Here is a 17071-nt window from a genome sequence, read left to right as displayed (position 1 = left end):
TATTTCATTTGGCATTTACTTCAAATTATAGTAATCTGACATTGACAAAAATGTCTAGCATTTAAAACAGATTGCTTTAAAGGAAACACGTGTAATGAAACAGGCTTAGTGGAAATCATGTTTATATTATATTTTTGTAATTACGTTCAGTATCTAAATAAATGTAAATAGTTATTATGCACCACTGTAGGTATTGTGTGATATTTTATTTTTGTATTGTGAGAATTCGAACAAATAAAACATACTTCTCTAGAGTACTATGTAAAACAAAAATTAAAAGTTTAGGAATCATACCTATTAACAATTAAATGCAAGGGAAAATGCTGTACCAGCAATACGTGCAACTGTGGTGTATCAGCTCCACAGGACTGCAATCTTTCAGTACCACCTGCATAAATAAAATGTCATAGTAAATATTTATTCCTCTGAGCTTCATCGCTCATCAACCATTCTTTCAGGACACATTTTTGTTGATCAAATATTTTCTATATCTAATGTCCTGTAATCATAGACTAATTGCCATGTATTTTTATGTTTGACTAAAGTATGTTGTATGAATGCCAAGAGTAGGCTAGTACATTTAGAAAACCACAAGATTATATCTTAAATGAATGGCTGAGGTGAAGAAAACTTAAATTAAAAGGCATTTAACCCAGAGGGGACCAGCTAGGTAGACATGCCTGCCTAATGTTACTAGGGCTGTAATTTGAGTCAGAGAATAAACATGAATGACCATAACTGAATCCCCTGGAACACAGGGTTAAAATAAATTAACAGACATATAAAACAAGCATGAGATGAACAAGAACGCATGCAGCAAATAACCCAATGGGGACCAGCAAGGTTAAACTCACCTGTAAACTCACATGCTAATCATAGTAATTTCCATTTTGTACTCATTTACAAATTAAGTACCACCATAGCTAAATTCCCATGAACATTAGGAACACCTGGTTATGGAACTAACAAGTTTAAAACTAGACTTATCAACCCTAGCTTCACCCTAAACTCAAACTGTGAGGTTTCTCAGCTTTCTTAATGGAACTGTAGCACAGTGGCGTAACAACAACTTCACCTGTGTCCTGATCTTTGCTAGAGGGGCAGAGTGTTAGTACAATAATCAAAAAACACGATCTGTTCAGTTTTAAGTGGAGAAAAACTTGTTTCAATAACGTTAGTACACTAAAAATGATCACATAGCTAACTAGCTTAACTTTAGCCACTAACAGAAAGCCAACACCGCACTAGATCAAACGGAAGTTACGCTGTAACTATGGTTCTGTGAATTCCTGGACGACTGCCAGTGGCAGTAAACAAAGTGGATATGTCTCCTCGCGCTCCGCGCAGATCGAGATTAAATGTAAACAAAGTCAGGCACGTGACACGTAGCCCACCTGGGCGTGCATCTATAAGTAGCACGTGGAAGGCTACTTTCGGTCTCTGGGATCTTCTCACCAGGGGAGAAGTTTCGAGTGACCAGTGTGACTGGCAGTCATCCAGGAATTCACAGAACCATCGTTACAGCGTTACTTCCGTTGTGTTTCATTCCTTCCTGACTGCCAGTGGCAGTAAACAAAGTGGATGACTTATGCCAGCAATGTCACGAGAAATGCAGAACTCACCTACCTCTCAGTTAGTAGAAGGGGCCAGAGACAGGATTGCTGAGGCCAGTGCGGACTCATGTGTCACATTGAGGCGGTAGAAGCGTGCCCATGATGCCGCCACGCAGATATCCCCCGGCGGCACGCCACTCAGTGCCGCCCAGGATGTAGACACACTCCTGGTGGAATGGCACACAACACCAGAAGGGGCACCTGACCCCACAGACTCATAAGCCATCGCAATAGCATCTATGACCCACTGCGACAGCCTGTGCTTTGAAAGGGCTCGCCCCCAGTTCTGTCCCCTGTGGCACACAAACAGCTGGTCCGACTGGCGAATAGCGCCTGTAGCCACCATGTACAGCTGCAATGCCCGGACCGGGCACATCGTGTTAGCCAGCCTCTGTTCCTCGGACTGAAATGGAGGAGGGCAGTATGCCCCCAGTTCAGTGGCTGTATTCACGTAGCCTTGGGGCAGAACCTTAGGGAGAAAGGCTATATTCAGCCACAGCGTTACTCCGGACCCACCTGGCTTCCAGCGCAGGCAGGTAGGGGTGATGGCGAGTGCGTGGATCTCACTGACCCGCTTGGCTGTTGTTACCGCCAACAAAAAAGCAGTCTTAACAGACACCAGTTTCAGTGGGGCAGCACACATCGGCTCAAAAGGTGGCCCACTCAGGGCCTTCAACACCAGTGGGAGGTCCCATGCTGCCGCCGGTCTCCGTAACGGGGAGCGCAGCCTCCTTGCACCCCATAGAAACTGTGACACCCAATAGTGTGTCCCAACTTGTCTGCCATCTACGATGACATGGCTGGCTGAAATGGCGGCCAGGTGCACCTTCAGGGTTGATGCTGCCCATCCAGCATCAAATTGACCCTGCAGGTACCTCAAAATATTATGCAGGGAACACGAAATTGGATCAACTCCTCTGTGTCTGCACCACTCCGCAAAATGCTGCCAGCAACAGGCAGAAGTCCTTAATGTGGAAGGAGCTCTGGCATTCTGCAGTGTCCGCTGAATGGAGGGCTCCAGATCCGTCAGGGGCTGCCAGAGCCCCTCAGCGGCCACACCGCTGGAGAAGATGGCCCGGAGATGGATGCCAAACCTTCCCCTCCAACTGAGACAACAGGTCTGCCCTGACCGGGAGCCGCTATGGCTCCCCGTCCAGCAGACTGAGGAGCAGTGGGAACCAGATCCTCATGGGCCATTCGGGGGCCACCAACAGAACCTTGAGGGTCGACGACCTCACTCGGTGGAGAGTGGGGGAGCCTCTGTCAGGACAGATAATCGGCCACAGAGTTCCTCGTCCCCGGTACACTCAAAAAAGCCAGATTGGGTGTGTGCTAAATTAATCTAAGTGTGACATATTGCTTCAACCATATGTAGTTAAGTTTTGTGGTTGAACATCATTAAGTAATGTTACTTTAGCATGATGTGGAATAATTTAAGATTTACTAAATTCAGTTATGCTGACAGAACCTAATGCTTTTTGTGTAAGGTATCAAATGGCGTGTAGAACTCCAGAACAGAAGGTGGCAGTAGTGTGCGAGCAGGGAATGCATTTACAAACTTTACTTCCGGAAGGTGCAGAAGAAGGAAGAGCAACACACAAAGACGCGGGAAGACGGACGAGTTGGGGATGACAGTAAGGTAAGTAATTTACCGTCCATTGACTTATAAAATAAGTAACTGCACAGAAATTCCCCATAACTTTTTATTGTCCGCCCTATGATTTTGAACGATTAATTTCGTCACCGAGTCTTTTCGTTGTGCAATATATTCCACGTGTGCTTAGTGTCATATTAGCATTAGCTAGTCCGGTTAAACGCACACACGCGTGCGCGTACACACACACCTATCAGTTTTGTCGGTAACAGGGTTAACAAAATGATGTAGATGTTTGTTTTCATTTAAATATCTAAAAAAAAAAAAAACAGTTAGAGCGTAAGCATGCCAATGAATGAATTTAGCACAATCTATGAGTAGATACTATTGAAACATAGAATCTCAAGCGAAACATCCCTGTGATTTTCTTTTTCTCTTCATTATCTGAAATGTTTTATAGAATCACTGGAATCTTCTTGTTTCCACGAATCTCTGAAACAACCTCACTCTTTATTTTAAAGTCAGGAATATGGTTTAATTTATTTACATCTATTTTTTGTTTTCAATGTGATATTATTTGGTTTATTTAAATACATTTTGACAACTTCATCCACCGTGTAGCTTAATCTATAATTTAACTTTAAACTTTAATTTAATAGTAGGAATTAAAAAGAGCACGTGTCCACGCTCAAATTAATGTAGTATTGTTGATTTGGAAAAATTCCACTGTAAGGTATGTTTGGTGCAGATAAAGATGTGCGATTAATTTGTGATTAATTATGATTAACCATAGTAAGTATAGTGTTTGCATGTGTATTTAGTAGGGCTGTCAAACTATAAGATTTTTGTAACTTATTAATAGCAATATTACTCTGTGATTAATTATGATACTAAAATACTTGTATGTTCTCCTTTTCTTTTAGCATTATGTGACTGCAAGGGGAGAGGCTGGGTGTCCTAGTGTTTGCAAGCCTTAAGATTTCTGACAGAGTTATTTAAATGGCCAGACGACATACACACAGCTTTCTTAATATGTGCGATTGTATACACAGCAGATGAAAAATCCAGTGTCCTCCATGTTCGTGTTAACAGCTTGAAAATGGTACGCGCTCTCTGATTACTCTGTCTGTCTGTGTGTGTGTGTGTGTGTTACTCTCTTTGTGTAAATTCATTTTCTCAACTCATTTTAGTGAGTGAGAGAAGTAAATCTCTTACAAATATTAATAGATGTACAAAAATAGACATAAACTAATCATAGTTTCACTGGTTGTTCTCAGTTCATGGCATGAGGAGGAAAAATTTGCTGCAATTATTTGACATTTTGGCTTTCTCTCTCTATGAATAGATCTCTCCTTCACCATCATTGATTGCTCTCGCTCTGGTCATCACAGAAATTCAAGACAATTCAGGTACATTTTTGATTTTACTTGTTGAACACACACACAGGTTACAGCTTGCTTTAGCAGCAATTTGAAACTTAGCAAGTTGAAACCTCACAGGTTGAAACCTTTGGAGGTGAGCCACACCTGCGAAACCCTGAGAGAACCTGCAGGTCAGATCTGGAGGATGTAGAAGCTGCTCTCCAGAGATTACCTTTCCAGGCTCATAGGGTTCCCCATACATCCACCGAGGCAAGAACAGGTGTAAGTAGTCAGAATAGGTTCAGTGGTGCGGTGCCCCCACCCCACTGCAATCAGCAGCCATGATGGGGACCCAGCAGGTGTAAATAGTTCACGGTTCAGATGCGAGCAGCCGTCAAACGTGACTCGCAGTACGGTCCTCTACGATCCCTCACCTCCGCCAAGGCGACAGGAGTGCCGCCCTTGGGATTCAGGTGGTTCCTACCGCCCTCAACCGCTGCCCAGGACCCGAGTCCGGGAAGCACAGGGCCCATCGTTGTACCGGGAGCAGCCTCCACTGCCTCTTCCGAGGATGAGGCGTGATGCACTGATACCCCCTGAGTGCAGCCGGAGTGAACTCTCCGATGATGACTCAGATGGGCCGGGACCAATCCCTGAGAGTGAATTACGCACCCGCCAGCTTGAGTCCCTTGCCAAAGACATAGAGCGTTTCGACCCTAATAATGCAGAATCAAACATTGATGATTATCTTAGAGAAGTTGAACGCTGTCTTCTAGATTTGTACTGCCCATCAGCACGGGAAAAACTGAAGCTCATCTGGAAGACAACATCCAGGAGCGTCCATGTTTTCATGGAGAGCCTGACACCCGCAGTCCGAGACCGTTATTCAACCCTTTGCGAAGCTTTAAGGGAAGAATATTCTGTGTACACAGACCGGGCCTCCGCCACACTTGGTGCTTTCACTATCCAGCAGAAGAAAAGCGAAGCACCCAGGGAGTATTACCGGCGCTTGAGAGCCGTTTACTTCCAAGGACGCAATGCGCCCGGCATTGAGGAGGAACATGCTTTTAAATCCCTGTTCCTCCACAACCTTCATGAAAGTGTGCGATACGATGTTACTATGTATTGCAGAACCAAGGCCATGAGCATGCAAGAGATCCGCAAATATGCTCAGATGGCGTGGGAAACACGTGCTCGCCCGACCAAGGGATCGGAGAGCGAGGCTAGAGTTTTACAGGTCCAGACTGAAAGAACCAGCCTTGCGTTAGAAGGTCAGGAAATGCCTTCAACCAGAACCCATGTGAAGAACAGGTTCAGGGAACAACGCAGGTTTGGTCAGCTGGACTGGGGGGGTGGTACTGAATACCAACCACAGTCAAAGTTGCCGGACCACTTCCGGTCGAACAGACGACCTGACCATCACGTGAAGCCTAAAGGTAAACCTAATGGAAAAGGGTGGAACCGACACACAGAAGGGATTATGGGGAAAGAGATGGAGGAGGCCTTACGTAAGATGGTGACAGAAGTGGTGCGTCAGGCAACCACGCCCCCACAACCCTTGAAACAGGAAGCCGACACTCCAGTTAAACCAGACCCAAACTTCCCGTCAGCATGACTAGGCGTGGACCCAGTCTCCACAGCCATCAGAGTCTACTTGATCGGAGACAAACCTGGGAAACTCCAAGAACCCCTTGGGACCGCTCCAGGAGAAACACCACAAACCATTGCTCCAAGGTTCTTAGGTAAACTGAACCATAGTCAACCACCCATTGACTGCCACCAGAACCAACTCTGGGCCCAGGCGGAGGTGCAAAACCCACTGGGTTTAAGCAGCAAACCACTCTTTGTGGCCAACCAGATCACCAGCTTAGAGGAGCCCGAAGAACCTCTCAGGCCCTCATCAGAGCCGGTCATGTGCACCTCTTGAGACACAGCTGCACCCAACCATTCAGGAAACTCCTGCAAGATGCAGTCATGCATTGCTTGGCTCTTTAAAGAACCCAGGTGTGGACACTTACAACCCCAAAGTGGTGAAAGGTGTACACCTGGAAACCAGGTTCATAACAGAAGTGCTACTAGCATTCTGGCTGGGACACTCATCAACCATTGAGAGCTGTATGACCGTTTGTGCCAAAAAGACCCCCTTGTAACTGAGGCACAACACAGCCACACACTCCTTTTAGCAGATGGGCTCTGCCCTCTCCTCAAGACAGCCAGAGTGTGCACCTCCAGTGTGCAGATTGGCATCAAACAGCTCTCCCATGCTGTGGACATTGTTCCAACAGACCAAAGGGGGGTCACATTATCCTACGCCCATTCCTGCCCCGTAGGGTGCCATAGGAGCTACAAAGCCACACTCCACACCCTCCAACAGATGGCGCACTGGCCTCCAAGGTTTCACAACACCCAGGTCTACATCAAAGGATGTTTAACCTGCCGCCAGTTTCAGCCATCCCAGCCAACCAGTCAACCTCGCTTCAGCGAAGGGGGGTTACATTACCTTGGTTCCACCTTCAGACCAACTGGGTCGAACCATCTCCACAATTAACAGGAGGTAACCAATTCCTCCTAACTGTGACATGCAGCTTCATTAAGTGGGTTGGATGCTTGTCAGAAAAGGTTGACACCATCATCCCAGCTGCTGCACGTTTGCTGAACCAGAATGAAGTCCTACATCGAACTCTCCTCCCCAAGAACAGAGCTTGTCTCCATGTCCGGGAAAGGAGAGACTAGTGCGTAGGACCAGTTAAATAGGTGCATGTTTCATGAACTCACACTAACATGCACTAATCACTAACAACTTTCTTCAACAGAAACAGTTAAACATATAACTACCTTCTAGGACAAAGTCTTAAACTGTAAGTTGGCACGATAATTTTCCATAACACTCTGCATGCACACCAGACCTCACAAAAGTGTTTAAGAATGATGTAATGGACACACCCATGCTGCCAGAGATTTCATGCAAAATCTTTTTAAAGGAGGTTGGTTCATCTGTAGACAGTCCCACCGAGGCACAGATACCCATTGACCTAGTTCTGCTGAACTTAGTAGAGAAATCCTAAGTCCACCACAGCAGACACCTTGCAACCTCCACAAACACACCTGGCTTATAGCCTAAGTACTGCAATTCATTTATTATTTTTCTCCCTCTTTCCACATCTAGATAGTTTAGAGACAGGAGTCATATTAAAACCCATCATCATCCGGAAGAGCTACTGGTTTAAGCCTAAACCTGTTTTAACCATTCGTTTTTTGAGATTACACACCGCATACAGGCAGGTAAGCGTTAACAGGTCAGGATTGATTCCCTCACATTCATTCCCCCACGGTTCATAGCACCGCCTTTGCCAATGACACAGCCAGGGTCCAGTGCCTAATAGAAGTTGGACGAATAAGCTATGAACCATGATTTTTTTTGTTTTTTTATATACATATATATGTACGATATCTTTTATTGTTTCATTTTGTCTCAGGGTTACCAAAGCTGATGACCAAGGAATGTAACGATGATATGAATGTATTGTCCTGTATTTTCTCATTGAACAATGTATGAGTTAGTCAGAGTTTAGTCCTGCCCAGGCTAACCTCTATCCTGCCCAGTCGTAGGTTTTGAGGAACACAGAGAGTTTTGTTTTGTTCTGCTTCGCCACGGATCACTGATTGGTCAGCAAAGGACAGAATGGTCCCAGTAGCTTCAAAGACTGCGATTCATCTCACCCTTTGAACCTAGGGACCACTTGTTGCTGAATATTGGACTACTTGCACAGACACCAGGCCTCCTGCTGCTTTCAGCCATTTTGTATCCAGGACATGGCGGCTGATATGACACGCCCCAAGTCTGATGTCACAAGACGCTATATAGGAAGGCGGACATTTTTAAAACCCGCTTTCAGCTGGCAATCTTGACGTGGTTGCCACGCAACTGGAGCGTCCTTGGAAGTAAAAGAGATCCCACGTGGAGTCTTCATTTATTTCTCTCTCTCGTTGGCCAACGAACAATTCATAACTGAGGTTTCTGGACTAGGAAGGCCAGAAATTTCACTTTGCCGATCGAAGACGTGAGTTTAACACGTAACTAAAAACACGGAGTTCGAGGAACGAACCGCCATTGTGTTTCACCCCTAGTCGACTGCTGATGGTCAGCTCCTATTTTTTCCTTTTCGTCAAGAAGACCAAAGGACGGGACTGACCGCTCTCTTGGAGTGTAACTGCGGACGCGCACAACGCTCAACCCCCCTTTTTCCTCTCACTCGTGGACCCAGAAGGAAACTTCACCAAGTAAAACCCATCTTTTATTTAATCTTTTATTTCTTTACTAGAAGGCCTGGGCAGGGTCAGAGGTTGTAGAAGCGATCAGAATCGCTGGTTAGGATCTCATGTGTTCTGAATGATATGTGCATGTTACCTTGCTTATTGAAACTTTGATGTGTTATTTTGATATCGGGATCCGCCGCCGTCCTAGAGCTGTTTGTGTTTTACTATCTGAGAGTGAACGCGGGTGCGTTGTAAGACTGGACTGTTAAAACGACCTCATGGTAAAATTCTCCATTTCCCTTTTGTCTTCAACCTTACTGTGCTAGATTGCCGCCAAAAGTTAGAATCCTTTGTGCTCAGGAGTTGGGGAGAAGTTTTATGATCAGAAGATCACTGAGTACAGTCGTACACAACACTTTTCAGATTCTCATTCCGTCTTCTGTTTTTGCCATAAACTGCTGGTTGATTCAAATACATACCCACTGCCGTTTGTTGAATTTTGCTTAGTTAGATGTGTTACCCCTGTGTTTGTAGAACTTTGCATGTTAAGTAGGTGAAGATTAATAAATATACACATAGATAAAGAGAGAGCGTTTGTGTTCATTGTGTGCAAAAGTGATTTGTCAGTCAAAATAAGGTTAACGTTCCACACGTTTCGGCAGAAACGGTCGATTAAACAGTGACATCTCCGGCAATAGTTATTAATTATTACGGAGTATTTAACGGTTGTAATTGTCAAAGGCGTTGAGCCACAATTACAACACCAGAAACATCTCTGGTCTCGATTCATAAATGAGGATTTTGGTTAAGAAGTTGATTTTGTCAGATTATGATTTGTAATTATAATTATTGATCAAGATTAATCAATCAATAATCATAAACCCAACACATACAAGTGAATTTGCAATACGATATTGCAAATTCATATATCATAAAATTGATTGATAAAGATGAAATAGGTTACATTTGAAAGAAAAAAATGTTTCCTGTGTTTAATGTGGCATTAGGTGTGCAACATTTAGTCTCCCTGTAGGTTAAAACAGTTTTCCATGTGTTTTTGTTTCCTGGTGTACTTTGTGCGGCCCACATACTCAGACCGACAACATTGATGCGAAAAGAGAGTGCCGCCGTCAGGCGCTGTCGGTCTACCTGAACGAAGACCCGGAGAAAGTGGTGAAAGAACGCATGGTATGTAATTTATTAATTTATAATTTTCCTTATATTTACATCTTACAAAAGAAAATGCAATTATAGATCACACATTATGTTAATTAAGTAGATGTTTTGCATTAGTCATTTGGCCCTTGAAGCAAAACAAAATCTGTTGTAATATATGATATTTATGTTTTTATTTACTTTTTTCAGGACTCTGATGTTGACAAGGGTTAAGCTGAAACGGAGACTGTCTTCGGAGTATTTGTGATTTGCAGAGAAGGTGCAGAAGGTGATGATGGTCCAGAGGATGTGGGCATCATTTTGGAGGGGGTAGAAGTTCTCAATGAGCTGGGTAATGTACCAGTAGCAGTTGCAATGCTGTTCACTTTAGTTTATGCACTCAATCTCAGCTACCCCCCAGAGTGGAAATACATTTCCGAAGCTCTGCAGAAACTCATCATGGGGCTTGATGGACAGAGGTTGTCTAAGAAACTGCAGGTGCTGAAAACCCTACTTACACATTAATATTTTGTAAGGTAGCTGTCAGAGGTCTTCAACAACGAATGTATCCCAGAGTCATGTTGGGGAGGCAGGTGGGGAGTCATACAGTCAATATTAGTGTTTTAAAATGACAGTCTGTTTTTATGTTTCAATGCTCCCAGTAGTTGCAAAAATGTGCAACTACTGTTCCGTGTTAATCTATTTCTGTGTTAACAATGCTTCAAATTGTTGCCTTGTTTGAATTTGAAGGATATGTGTATGAGTATTTCAGACTATTTTTTCATAAAAAAGAAAGATGACAATAGGTAAATCTGTTTAATCTGATTTTGAATTTTAAAATGAGACTGAATTTTTAGCATTGCATATTATAGCATTGAAATACTCGTACTCGTCATCTTCTGCTTCATCCGGGACCGGGTCGTAGACGTCCCTCTCCCCAGACACCTCCTCCAGCTCCTCCGGGGGGAGCCCAAGGCGTTCCCAGGCCAGCCGAGAGACATAGTCCCTCCAGCGTGTCCTGGGCCTCCTCCCGGTGGGACATGCCTGGAACACCTCCCGAGGAAGGCGTCCAGGAGGCATCCGGTATAGATGCCCGAGCCACCTCAACTGGCTCCTCTCAATGTGGAGGAGCAGCGGCTCTACTCTGAGCTCCTCCCGGATGGCCGAGCCCCTCACCCTATCTCTAAGGGAGTGCCCGGCCACCCTACGGAGGAAGCTCGTTTCAGCCGCTTGTATCCGGGATATTATTCTTTCGGTCATGACCCAAAGTTCATGGCCATAGGTGAGGGTAGGAACGTAGACCGACCGGTAAATCGAGAGCTTCGCTTTTCGACTCAGCTCTCTCTTCACCACAACGGACAGGCACAGCATCCTCTATTACTGTGGCAGCCGCACCGGTCCGTCTGTCGATCTCCCGCTCCATTCTTCCCTCACTCATGAACAAGACCCCGAGAAACTTGAACTCCTCCACTTGAGGCAGGAACTCCCCTCCAACCTGAAGAGGACAAGCCACCCTTTTCACGGACTTATAGGAGCGACCAACCTGCGAAACACGCGACGGTCGACAGCGAGAAGATCAAAGAGACCGAACGCTCGCCCAGGTGGGCTACGTGCCACGTGCGTGACATTGTTTACAGTTAATGTCAACCTGCGCGGAGCACGAGGAGACATATCCACTTTGTTTACTGCCACTGGCAGTCAGGAAGGAATGAAACAGAACTAACGTTACTTACCCTCGTAGATGTGCAGGTAACTTGTGCAGATAACAGGAGACCAAGCATCAACGATACGATGGACATCGCTGATACTGATCTTAGGCAGTGCTTGTAAACATCTAGTGAACGACATTTTCACCAATCCGGATAGAGGCGGGGAATTAAACCGGAAACTAAAATGCCGACTTCTAGACAAAGCCGAAGTACGTCACTACCCCTGTGCACAGAGGCTACTGGAACAAATCAAAGGCCCTTCCTTAATCCTCTAATATTCATCTCACTCCAACCATTCCTTTACAAATTGGAAAGAGGCAGAATTAGCTGACACACTTAAATTATACATTTCAAATTAATAGAAGATGATGTCACATGGGTAAGAACTCTCCCTTTCTCAATCATTGGAAGAGTGTCAGGAATGAAACTGATGATCCTCCCTAAAATAACTATATCTTCTCTATGATCCCAGTAAAACCACTCGATCTAAACCTCAAAACATGCATTTCAAAACTTTACAAAAGTCAAAAGGTTTAGGTGGTTTGGAAGTTTCAAACTTTTATAAATATTCCCTGGCACATACAGGGGTTGGACAATGAAACTGAAACACCTGGTTTTAGACCACAATAATTTATTAGTATGGTGTAGGACCTCCTTTTGCGGCCAGTACAGCGTCAATTCGTCTTGGGAATGACATATACAAGTCCTGCACAGTGGTCAGAGGGATTTTAAGCCACTCTTCTTGCAGGATAATGGCCAGGTCACTACATGATACTGGTGGAGGAAAATGTTTCCTGACTCGCTCCTCCAAAACACCCGAAAGTGGTTCAATAATATTTAGATCAGGTGACTGTGCAGGCCATGGGACATGTTCAACTTCACTTTCATGTTCATCAAACCAATCTTTCACCAGTCTTGCTGTGTGTATTGGTGCATTGTCATCCTGATACACGGCACCGCCTTCAGGATACAATGTTTGGACCATTGGATGCACATGGTCCTAAAAGATGGTTCAGTAATCCTTGGCAGTGACGCGCCCATCTAGCACAAGTATTGGGCCAAGAGAATGCCATGATATGGCAGCCCAAACCATCACTGATCCACCCCCATGCTTCACTCTGGGCATGCAACAGTCTTGGTGGTACGCTTCTTTGGGGCTTCTCCACACCGTAACTTTCCCGGATGTGGGGAAAACAGTAAAGGTGGACTCATCAGAGAACAATACATGTTTCACATTGTCCACAGCCCAAGATTTGTGCTCCTTGCACCATTGAAACCGACGTTTGGCATTGGCATGAGTGACCAAAGGTTTGGCTATAGCGGCCCGACCGTGTATATTGACCCAGTGGAGCTCCCGATGGACAGTTCTGGTGGAAACAGGAGAGTTGAGGTGCACATTTAATTATGCTGTGATTTGGGCAGCCGTGGTTTTATGTTTTTTGGATACATGGGTGGGGCACACCCATGGCGCCCATCCCCTCCTCTGTAACATGTGCAACACCACACATCAGTAGGGACATGAGATGTTAAATGATGAACCTTGCAAGCATGGAGTAATACCATGCAGTGCCCTCCCTACTTTATGTTTGGCCCCGTTCAGCACCTACATTTTAATACAATAGAGACACTTTGGGTTTTGAAACAGAGAGTGAAAATAAAAGCAGTTTGCATTTTGTATTATACAGGACTGGGATTAAACTTTATTACAGCACAGTTAATGTAAGGATGACAGAAAGCTGCCTGTGATACGGATGTAAACATTAAGAATTCGGATGCAGGTACTTCAGGAGGAGAGTATGTTTTCTTTTCGTTTCTCACATTATACTAGGTTTATCATGTTTTTTATTTTATTTTAAATCCAACAAAATCCACTGATGCTCCCAGTGTTAGAAGCAGCAATCAAATAAAAAAGCATCAGTGTCTTATCTCCTAACACCTCTACACCCGCTTTTTCAAAGCTGAATCAGCAGCTGCAGCTGCGGAATGAGGGACTGCTGCACCTCCATGCGACTCTAAGACCAGAGGCTGACTGAACACTGCTCTTCCAGAGGAGAGGGGGGAGTTGCTACTACCGCTGATTACTCGCTGAAAGATAACGCAATGGAGGTTGGTGATCACTTCTGGGTCACAGAGAAGAGACAGCAGCTGGAGTAACGACATGAACACAGACTCTCTCTCTGAGAAAATCAACTGATGATGTAAAGAAGTGGAGAGAATCGGAGAAAAGCGATCGCTTTTCAGAAGAAGACAAACTGGAACAGGCGACCGGTCATAGCCTTACGACAGAAACAGACACAGATGAGGCTCCATAGTGACTGGAATCCACTGATGACACAGCATAATCTAGTAACTCAGAAAAAGTAGACTACCATGGAAACCTCCATGGACGTGTCTCTTTTCCAATGGTTATGGTCAATCTGACAGAGAGAGGTATCCCAATCATTGTGGTTTTTAGTATAACAATGGCCGTCAGTGGGCTCTAGATGGACAAACTGTCTACTTTTAAGGCTAGGCTTAAAACTTTCCTTTTTGATAAAGCTTGTAGTTAGAGTGGCTTAGGTTATCCTGAGCTATCTCTGTAGTTATGCTGCTATAGGCATAGGCTGCTAGAGGACATAATGACCACTTTCACCCTCTTCGCTACATTCTCACACTACTCCAATTTTGCATTATTTTCTGTTATTTCAGCTTTTAACTTTGTTCTCTCTCTTCTCTTCCTAGAAGCTACACCTGGGCTGACCGTGTCTACCTGTGACACCTTTCTGGAGAGGGGCATCGTCCAAGCTTCTGCTGGAAACAGCTTAATGCTCACCCTCTACCGATGATCCACATGGCCCTGTCTTTCAGTGTTTAACCCTTTCTGTCTCCTAGACATGGCTATTGACTGAGCTTTTACTGTGACTAACTCTATGTGCTCTCTTTCAGACTCTATCCTTGAAAACTGGCTCTGTTCTTTCTTTCTAGGTGAAACGACTAAAGGAGCTACATCCATTAACATTTACTTTTCCTTCCCATAGAAAGTACTTCTGGATCAGTGCTTCTTTGTTCTCTTTGTGTCTCTGCTCTGTTCTCTCAAACCCCCAGTCGGTCGTGGCAGATGGCCGCTGACACTGAGCCTGGTTCTGCTGGAGGTTTCTTCGTGTTAAAAGGGAGTTTTTCCTCTCCACTGTTGATACATGCATGCTCAGAATGAGTGATTGCTGCAAAGTCAACGCCAGTGACTGTCCACTGTCTCTACATGCTCATCCGGGAGGAGGGAATGCTGCAAGTCACTGACTGGATGCAATCTCCAGGGTTTCCTTTCCTTAGACAGAAAAACGTTTTATCCAATTTGAATAAATAACTGAATTTGACTGCACTGCTCAATGATTAGGATTAATTGGAATGTATGTACCTGACTTTTGTGAAGTGCTTTGAGACGACATGTGTTGTGAATTGGCGCTATATAAATAAACTGAATTGAATTGAATTCAAACCATGCTGCCGTGAAATGGACATGGCTATGGTGCCTAAGAGCTCTGCAGAGATAATTTGTTCTAGAAGAAAAGGAGCGACTTCCCTGTTTGTCTGTCTCCCTGTTTCCTCACTGGCACCCTATCTGCATTTTCATTATTCCATTTTATAGTTTCCTCTGACAGACAAAGAGACATTTTGCCCTGTCTCTCCTCGCAAAGGTTTTATTGCTCCGTCAAGGGTGAAGTGCCACATTCCAGTTGCAGGAATTCAGGACAGACTTACGGAAAAGAACAGCTTTACTGTTTCCTGATGCACCTCAATGTCTCACTGTGGTCCTCCTGCCTCTTTTGTTCTAAACAGTGACTAGACTGCAAATTCACCCGTTACTGAAACTGTATAAAATTGTGTTTAATTAAACTTCAACTAGCAGGACATTTTATGGATGTTTTTGTTTTTTTAAAAACTAATCCTGAAGTGTGAGAAATGAATGCTAATATTTTAGATTTTGGTGCAACAAAAGGCATTGATTTTGTTAGACCTTTCTTAAAGTAAAGATGTTTGCCTATTGGAACATAGTATGAAAATATGTAATTTGTTTATTTAATGCTTTATTAGAAGTTTTACTGCTGCAAGCAGACTAGATTAGGTTTCATCACACCCACTGACCACACTGCTTAAAACAGTTAGAACCTGTTTGATCAGGCCACACATAGTCCCTGCTGAGGTCTGACCTCCATCTCATGTAACAAAGCAGAGCCTAGAGTATATAATGATGTGTGTTCCTTTGTTCATGTCTCCAGCTGCTTTGACGACGTGAGGAGAGGTCTGGGCCCAGTATTTTGTGTTTGTTTTTTCCTTCAGCTTTTTTGGGTGTTAGTTTTGTTCTCTCCCCTCGCTCATGGTTCCTTCAGTTGTTGTTGCTTTCTTATTTATGACTTAGAATGGTTTTCTCTTTATTATTATTATTATTATTCTTTGTTATTAAAGTGCTCTGGCTTCCTTGGGTTCCCTAGTTTAGTTTCCCATTTAGTATCTCTGTGTTTATTTATGGTTAGGTATTTGTTCGCTTTTTGCACTTTTCTAGTTTATTAGTCTTATTTTCTCTGTGTTAGTTCCCTTTATAGTTGTAGTCCTTTCTAGCTTTGTTCCTCTAGTTTAGTCTCTATTGTTCCAGTCCCTCCTTATAGGTTAGCTTTAGTTATTGTTTATGTTTGGTTTACATTTATTCTAGTCCTCGCTTTCTTTGCTTCCTTCTCAGTTAGTTCAGTCAGTGTTGGTTTAGGTTTGTTTACTTTTGTGGTTAGGGTTTCTTTATGGTTTCTTTTGTTAATTCATATTTTGCCAGTTTCTTAGATCTTAGGTTGTTTTTCTTCTGTTACCTCCAGTTTCTCAGTTTCCTTTAGTTCATGGTTATTCCTGATTCTTATGCTTCTTTTGGTTATTTATCTTTGTCTATAGTTTTGCTTAGGTTTGTTTTCTGTATTGTTTATTAGTCCCTTCTCCCATGCTTTAGTCTTTGTATTAGTTTCACCTGTTCCTTTAGCCTCCCTGCTTCCATGTCACACCTGTTCCTAGTTCTTTTGATTATCTGCCCTTTGTTACCGTCTGTATATTAGTTGGTCTAGTTTCATTGTTCTTCGCTGGTTCCTTTCATTCACTACCCCTGATTAAGTTCCGTTTTGCTACGTCCATGCTCAGGAAATTCATGTAAGTTTCTACTCATGTAAATACCTACTGTGATTTATGCTACGTTTTTGGAAAGCTTTGAATAAAGATGAAGCCATCCTTTAAACATGCTGCTGCCCAGATCTTGCCTGTGCTTTGGTCCACCGCAAATCCAGATGTGATATTTTGTTTATTGAAATATGTTTGACTTTAAGTTTACCTATTTTTGTTAATACATTTTTGTATTTTAAGAAATTGTGT

The 17071-nt window shown here is 43.8% G+C and overlaps 1 long non-coding RNA gene across 1 annotated transcript; it reads left to right on the top strand.

Annotated features, from left to right (window-relative positions):
- The first annotated feature begins 4554 nt into the window (after positions 1 to 4554).
- Positions 4555 to 10615, top strand: LOC124863524. Its single transcript, XR_007037146.1, has 3 exons — positions 4555 to 4616; positions 9921 to 10013; positions 10191 to 10615. It is a non-coding gene; the product is annotated as an uncharacterized LOC124863524 (long non-coding RNA).
- Positions 10616 to 17071: the final 6456 nt, after the last annotated feature.

This window comes from Girardinichthys multiradiatus, chromosome X, assembly GCF_021462225.1.
Source record: "Girardinichthys multiradiatus isolate DD_20200921_A chromosome X, DD_fGirMul_XY1, whole genome shotgun sequence".
Taxonomy (NCBI): Eukaryota; Metazoa; Chordata; class Actinopteri; order Cyprinodontiformes; family Goodeidae; genus Girardinichthys; species Girardinichthys multiradiatus.
The sequence above is the reverse complement of the archived record's forward strand: the minus strand, read 5'-3'. Positions and strand labels throughout refer to the sequence as shown.